The sequence below is a fragment of the Quercus suber genome, unplaced genomic scaffold, assembly GCF_002906115.3.
Source record: "Quercus suber isolate HL8 unplaced genomic scaffold, Cork oak 2.0 scaffold_122, whole genome shotgun sequence".
In the NCBI taxonomy this organism is placed as follows: domain Eukaryota; kingdom Viridiplantae; phylum Streptophyta; class Magnoliopsida; order Fagales; family Fagaceae; genus Quercus; species Quercus suber.
The window spans coordinates 1065701-1073806 of NW_027069587.1; the positions used below are offsets into that span (position 1 = coordinate 1065701).

General features: G+C 34.5%; 2 non-coding genes and 2 pseudogenes across 2 annotated transcripts; 1 reads left to right on the forward strand and 3 right to left on the reverse strand.

Moving 5' to 3' along the window:
- Positions 1-560: 560 nt before the first annotated feature.
- Positions 561-1522, forward strand: LOC111992336 (uncharacterized; annotated as a pseudogene).
- A 1017-nt stretch (positions 1523-2539) lies between these two features.
- Positions 2540-2652, reverse strand: LOC111992042 (U5 spliceosomal RNA). Its single transcript, XR_002880799.2, has one exon. It is a non-coding gene; the product is annotated as a U5 spliceosomal RNA (small nuclear RNA).
- Positions 2653-4551: 1899 nt separating this feature from the next.
- On the reverse strand, positions 4552-4664 carry LOC111992358 (U5 spliceosomal RNA). The gene has a single exon (XR_002880841.1). It is a non-coding gene; the product is annotated as a U5 spliceosomal RNA (small nuclear RNA).
- Positions 4665-7296: 2632 nt separating this feature from the next.
- Positions 7297-7429, reverse strand: LOC111992359 (U5 spliceosomal RNA; annotated as a pseudogene).
- Between the last annotated feature and the right edge of the window lie 677 nt (positions 7430-8106).

Genomic DNA, 8106 nt, shown 5'->3' on the forward strand with positions numbered 1-8106 from the left:
AAAATTAGGGAGAAGAAAAGCTCAAGATATGATGTCGGTACATTTTCATTGTCATATGAATTCTACGATATGAATTGATTAACTACCATTGATCCCTAAAAACTTAAGATGACAAGAAATAATGAATTTATCATTATTTTAACACTTCCTCTCATGTGTGGGTCTAGACCTCCCTTCAATAAGTGGGGTGCAACACTTAGAATTTTAATTTTCTTAAATGGGAGTTAGTGTGGACACATGATTCCGAGTTAGAGTGGATTTTCTTTTCCTTTCAGTACAAATTAGTTAATACTATCCTTTTGCGTGATAACATTGTTGTTTACATCCATTGCTTTCTTCTTAATACTGTCTTCATTTTGTAAAAATTTTAATTTCCCCCCTTTATTTAATATAATTTCCTGAAATTTTAAGACACTGGTTGTGCACGTTCCCCATGACCCGTCACCCTCTTCATTTTTCACTTAATTTGTTTCTTATCTCCTAACAATTACAATCATTAACAAAAATTTTCTAAATGAATATTTTATCTATAGGTATTCCAACCATAATTAAAAGGCACAATGGCCAATCTAATGGGTGAAAAGAAGGCAAGCTTTTTAAGATTAGTGGAGGAGAGAGCATTGTCAAAGGAAGAGAGAGAGAAGCTGCAAGATGCTCTTGTCCCCTGTATTCCTAAAGACTGCGTCTCAAACTTTCTTCTTCGACTAGGAAGTTGATTTCTCTTCCTCTGGGTACTTTATGTCCTGCTAATAAAGAATCGTATGGCTTTGCGTTTTGCACCGTTACTGGTGAATATAAAGTGGTGCACTTGTTTCAGGATGAGTTGAGGTATACTGGTTGCGAGATATTACAATCTTGGTACCAGAGTTTGGAGAGCAGTGAATGAACCTTCTTTTGGACTCTTGCGCTAGCTTGGATGCTTGCCTGTTTTGGCAATTGGAGCTTTGCACTGGGTACCTAATATTGATAGTAGTGATTACTTGGTGTCTATTGAAGTGGACAAGGAGAGGTTTCATACAATACCTCTCCCAAAAAGTAGTCGGTATCATGATAGGATTGTTGAGATGCGTGGTTTCTATGGTTTTGTCAAGTAGTGATTACTTGGTGTCTATTGAAGTGGACAAGGAGAGGTTTCATACAATACCTCTCCCAAAAAGTAGTCGGTATCATGATAGGATTGTTGAGATGCGTGGTTTCTATGGTTTTGTCACTCATGAAGAAGAGAACCAGATAGGCGTTTTGATCTTGAAGTGTTTAGGGGAACTTTGGACAAAGCAACTTAGTATCAAAACGGGCTGTATATTGGATATGGTCCCCCTTTACAGTTTTAGAATCAAAGGAGATCTGGTTTTCAAGAGGGACGAAGACGGATCATTCTATGCTTATGATTTCCAACTCCAGGTGATGAGAAAAATTGAAATGGAAAAGGAAAGACTGAAAATGTCAGGTATGTATCATCCTCATGTCAACAGCCTTATCTCGTGGTCTAGCAGGGAAAGAAGCCAGGATGTGTTTTATTGATATGTTCCTCATGTACAAATTTGCGAAGTATTAGCATAAAAGATTTTCCCCTTCTATCAAACTTTTTCCCTATGACCTTGGGATTGCTATTATTTATGTATGTATGCATGGTTGGGGAGTAGTCTACCAATATATTATAGTTGACCTCAGGGGCAGAGCCAGGAATTTTCGTTTGGGAGGGCCAAGTTGCAACTCTAATATGCTCGGTCATCCAAAATTTTTAAACAAACTTATAGTTTTTATCCTCATTTGGTTATCCTATTCACTCCAATAATTTGTGTCACTTCTATTAAATATTTCATAAAAATATATGAATTTTTCATCTTTCTTTAATCTGCTCTTATTTATAAACACTCTTTGATCTTCATCTTTAATGCATTTGACATCATTCTAAGTCTATTGTTTCCATTTCCCTTATCTTAAGATGTTTATAAGTAATTATTTTCTCCATCACTTGTCCCCAATTTGCTATTTAATTCATCACAAATCTTAGATTTAGCATTTAGCAATTAGGACAAACCACACAAGAGAGAGAGAGAGAGAGAGAGAGAGAGAGAGAGAGAGACAGTACAAACCACACAATTTCTAAGCTTCTATTTAATTAATAGCTTTCTTTAGTAAAAAAAAAAAAGCTTTCTTTACCTCATTTCAAAGCAACAAAGTAACCAAGCAAAACACGTAGTTGATTAAAAAAAAAAAAAAAAAAAAACACGTAGTTGATTCCAAGCTCCTTTGGTGGCCGACAAAGTAACACAAAGATTGATGTACAACAAGTTTAAAAAATGGGGTTTAAATGTTTAATTACATGGGAAATGACTGGTGCACACTCGAGCCATTACTAACAAGGTAGTGCACACACGCTATTACATACAAAGTTGTGTACTAGTTTTTTTAAACTAAAATTGTGACTTAGATATTGTTCAATTACGCATTAATTACCAAATAAAATATTGACGCCATATTAACCTTAATTTAGTAAAAATTTTCATGCAATGATAACTTTAACTAAACTTGGTAAGGGTTTTAGGTAAAACCCTCCAAAAATTAATGTATGCCGCAATAAGTGGCAAGTACACGGTATTCTTTAGTAAAAGGCGAAAGAATAGTTCGCTTTGTGCTCACCACACGGCTCCATGAGTTTAACCATAGGGTAGAGCACCTTATAATTAAGAGTCCTCCATTATTTGCTTTATCTTCTGGACAATGTGGGATTAAGTCATATTCAGCATTAATTAGGTCATAATATAAACATACGGTATGCTTGATTGAATTTGTGCATACAGAATTAGATAATCCAAAATGAACAAGAAATATTGATACTAAAAAGTAGTCAACAAGAATGGTGCAACATGAGAAAGCTCGAAGAAGAAGAGTGAAAAAACAAGGAAGAGAAGTGAATTTAAGAAAGAAAACAGGCTGTATTATTCTCAATTAATGAATTACATAGCTTGCCTTGTATTTATATACAACCTGAGGCTGGGAGAGAAGATCGATGGAACAAATTTGAGCTGCAGGATTAGTAACATTGGATATATGCATAAGATACAACTGATTCTTAATTTCACCAACACACTATTGGATATATGCCTAAGATACCTTCTTCATGATTGGATCCCTCTTTAAGTAGTGTATGGATAATGGACCCCATAATCACATTCCTCAACCATCTGGAAGCTACATAATTTATCCGATACATAAGATACCTTCTTCATGGTTGGAGTTACTGAGGCACGGGTACAGGTTCTTCAATCTCGATAGGCACAATCTTCTGACTCTTCTTAATTTCCCTAGAGAAAGCTACGCAGCATGCCAAAGCCAAGAGGAACAAAGAGCCAAATGCAATGACACACATGAAAATCCCTAGGTCAAAGCTTAAACTACTCTCTTGCTTCTTTTTAATAGACACTTTCATGGAACGCATATAAGCGAAAACGGCAATAAACGTTATGAAAAGATAGCACAAATAGAAAAAAAACAGGATAATGTACATTGCACAAGCATTTGGCCTCCTCTCCTCCATCTCGCCCATCCTATTGTCCATGGTCTGCCTTTCTTCTTCTTTATTTTTTCTCCGCCTTTTCTTTCTTAAATTTCCATGGCAGCAGAATACCACTGCTGCCTATCTTCTAATTTGTAATTAACAGAGAAGCATTTTCGACTATATGGGAATTTGGTTAGCAATACTCTAAAGAGTGGTCTTAAAATAGTCACAGAATACAACTATACAAGTAAAAAATGACCCCTGAAATATGCCGACTACTTGATTTGCTGTTTTATATATTTGTTTATATTTAAATTGAGTGGCCCAGTGCGACATCATATTTAAAATTTTAAATAACTTCGTACACTATAATATCAGATATAGAAAATGAAATCTTAATTGTAAAATGAAGAGGATTTTAGTACCCTTCAGATATGTGAAAAGAATGTGTGTTTGTGTGTATATATATTTCAACAGTACCATCCCCTTTGAAAAGATGAGCCTTGTTCAATTCAAAAACCCATGCCCATTATGTGGAAAGATTATTGAAATATAATTACTTAGGAGCAAGCTGCACGTTGTTTCTCCACCTCAAATTCATGGCTGTTATTGCATTAAAATAAACTAGTTTCTTTGTCCTAGTCTCTTGAGCGACAATAATCAAATGTAATTAACCGAATGATTTCCCATGTTTACTTGATCTTATACAAATTTTGATTACATGATCCTTATAAATTGATATTATTGTTGCATCGCTGTTAACCTTTTATAAGATTAATGATCTAAATAATAACAATTTTATCACATTATTGTAGTAGGCTTTGACAAAGCTCATTTTGTAATATAATTGATATAAGTAGGCTTTGAGCATCCCGCACACATCACAATTTGACAGATCATACAAGAATTAATACTTGGCAAATTAGTCATTCGTGTTTGTTTGTTATTGGAAACTTTGGACAACTAGTACAATTAGTGGCTATAAACTAGTATAACTGTATAAGAGAACAATTTGCAGACAACTTTGACTAGTTTTGTAGGGGTTGGATTCTATTGAAATCAACACCTCAAAAAATTGGTGTATGCCATTTTGAGCAGCAAGCACACGGTATTCTTTAGTAAAAGGCGAAAGAATAGTTCGCTTTGTGCTCACTGCATGGCTCCGTATGTTGTTTCTATTAGTCATAGCAACTTATAAGCAGTCTTCATTTCATTTTGGGGTTGATCTTCTAATCGATGTGGGGCTATTACCTTGGGTTCAGCAGTGGGTTAAACAAGCAATGAAGCAAACGAGTAATTGAACACCAATTCCATGATTGATGGAATTTCTGCAGAGAATCATCATACTAGAGGAACTAGAATCACTCTTAATACAAAGAATGGTGCATCATTATGTCTGTTTCAGCAACTCTGCACAACAATAATTTATTTGGAAAATCTATATTCTATCTGTTTCATTTCCTAAGCACCCCTTCAAACAATCATCTTCTGAAATGATGCTCTTAATTTGAAAATTCTGGACTTGCAAAAACTACATTTAACTTTTACATCCACGGAGAATTACCGGAATGAACTAACAGCTTTCACATCAAAACCTATATAGCATGTACAGGAAAGGTAGGGAAAACGGAACTATATTGATTTCTCGATGTGCAATGTACGATTAACTTTACAATGAGACAAGATTTAGTGATAGCCCAATGGTACAAACACCAATGTCTAGGGTTCGAATCCAACTCACCCCTCCCCCACTAGTTTACCTAGCAAAAAAAAAAAAAAAAAAAAATGAGACAGTGATCCCAACCTTATTATGAAAGAGGAAAAGATCACAAACTAAACCAAGGGTGCCGGGAGTTCAGTCAAAAGAGGCACGACCTTTCCATCCCTTTATATTTCTCTATAGCAATCCACTTTGTTACAAACTTACAATAGTTACAACTGATTGTTAACTACACCAACACACTATCAGATATATACATGATCCCTCTTTCAGAGTATGGATTCCATAATCATGTTCTTCGATCATGTGGAACCTACATTATTTATCTGATGCATAGGATACCTTCTTCATGGTTGGAGTTATTGAACCACGGGTTTGGTTCTTCAACATCAACAGGCACAATCTTCTGACCCTGCTTAATTTCCCTAAAGAGAGCCACGCAGCATGCCGAACCCAAGAGGAACAAAGAGGAAAATGCAATGAGCACATGACAATTGCTACTTTATAGCTTATACAGTCCCTTGCTTCTTGTCCACAGACACTTTCACGGAGCGCATATAAGTTAAAACGCGATAAGCGTTATGAAAAGATAGCACAAATAGAAAAACAACAGGACAGCATACATCACACAGCACTTGGCTTCCTTTCCTCCATCTCACCCAACCTATTGTCCATGTCTGCCTATCTTTTTTTTTTTTTTTCTTTTCTTTCTCATAGTTTCCATAGCTGAATACCACAGATGCCTATCTTCTAATTTGTAATTCCCAGAGAAGCATTTTGACTATATGGGAAATTTGGTTAGCAATGCTCTAAAGAGTGGTCTTAAAATAGTCACGAATACAACTATACAAGTAAAAAATGACCCCCTGAAATATGCCAACCTACTGACTTTTTTTTCTAATTTAAATTGAGAGACTTAGTGCAACATCAAATTTAAAATCTTAAATGATGTCGTGCTCTGTACAAATCATATATAGAAAAAGAAAAAAGAAAAAAAAATCTTAATCGTAAAATGAAGATAATTTTAGTACCATCCCTTTGAAAATATATGCTTGTTCAATTCAAGAATCCATGTCCATTATGTGGTAAGATTATTGAAATATAATTACTCAAGGAACAGGCTGCAGGTTGCTCGATATTGTTTCTCCACCTTAATTCAAGCATTTATTGAATTAAAAATAGACTATTGTCCAATTATTTCGCAGAAACAAACTAGAGACGTAACATAAGGATTGGATAAAATGAGAAATATGGATATGTGATAGATAGTGATCCATCTTGAGTTTCTTTGTCATGGTTTCTTCAGTGAGAGTGGTCACATGTAACCGAATGATCACAAGTGTTGACTTGATTTTCTACAAATTTTGATTACATTATTCTTACAAACTGATGTTATTGATACATCACTGTTAACCTTCTATAAGATTAATGATATTTTGGATAAGATAAATTTTATCAAGTTATAGTAGTAGGCTTTGACAATGGACAATTGACGATGTCCATTTTGGAATGTAATTGATATAAGTAGGCTTTGAGCATTGAGTACACGTGTACAATATAACAAACTATTCAAGAATAGTCAGCAAATCAGCCATTTGTGCCCTATTTGTTACGGGCAATTTTGGATTTTTATTCTCTCATATCCACTTTTATACATTCCATTTGTGCTCCGTTTGTAATTGACAACTTTGGACTTTTATTCTCTCACATCCACTTTTATACAATCACTTTTTAACATTGACTTTTATGTTTTAAATGTACACTTTTTTTTCACCTTCCAAAATGTGTAATGTGTAAATTATAAAATGTGGACTTTTAAATTATTATTTTTTTCCTTTTCTTCAAGAGAGTTTTAACCAATTTTTTTCCCCTTTTTTTTAGGAGAGTTTTAACTTATGACATCAACTCATGATGATAACTTTTTAGCATCAGACCAAGACACTAATAAGAATTTTATATAGGCAAAGATTAATCAAAGATTTTACCAATAAGGTTTTTTACCTTTTAATATGTGTAAATTAGCACATAAATTGTGAATATTGGTGTCACAAGTTTAACTAGTTTTGTGGGGGTTGGATTCTATTGAAATCAACCCCTCAAAAATTGATGCATGCCATTTTGAGCAGCGAGCACACAGTATTCTTTAGTAAAAGGCGAGAGAATAGTCTCCATTTCATTCTGAGGTTGATCTTCTAGTCGAAGTGGGAGTATTACCTGATGTTCAGAAGTGGGTATAGAGTAAACAAGCAATGAAGCAAACGAGTAATTGAATGCCTATTCCATGCTTGATGGAATTTGTGCACGCAGACTTCACACTAGAGGAACTAGAATCACTCATAATTCAAGGAATGGTACATCATTATGTCTGTTTCAGCAACTCTGCATAAAAATAATCTAACTTGGAAAATCTATATTTTTAGTTAACCAACAATTTTTGGCATTTGATTCTATCTGTTTCATTTCCTAAGCTCCCCTTCAAACAACCATCTTCTGAAATGATGCTCTTATTAATTTGCAAGTTTTGGATTTGCAAAAACTATATTCAACTATTAAATCTATGGAAAATTGCCCAAATGAACTAACAGCTTTCACATCATAAGCCTATAGCCTATACAACTAAAAGCATCATGGTTGAATTTATTCAAACAAGAAAGCTGGGGGGAAATGGAACAGTGTTGATTTCGCAATTTGCAATTTACGACTAACTTTACAATGAGACGAGATTTAGTGATAGTCCAATGATACAGACACCCTCTGTGACGCCCAATAATGTCTAGAGTTCGAATTCAACTCCCCCCTCCCCCACTAGTTACCTAGCAAAAAAAAATTACAATGAGACAGTGATCCCAACCTTATTATAAAAGAGAAAATGATCACAAACTAA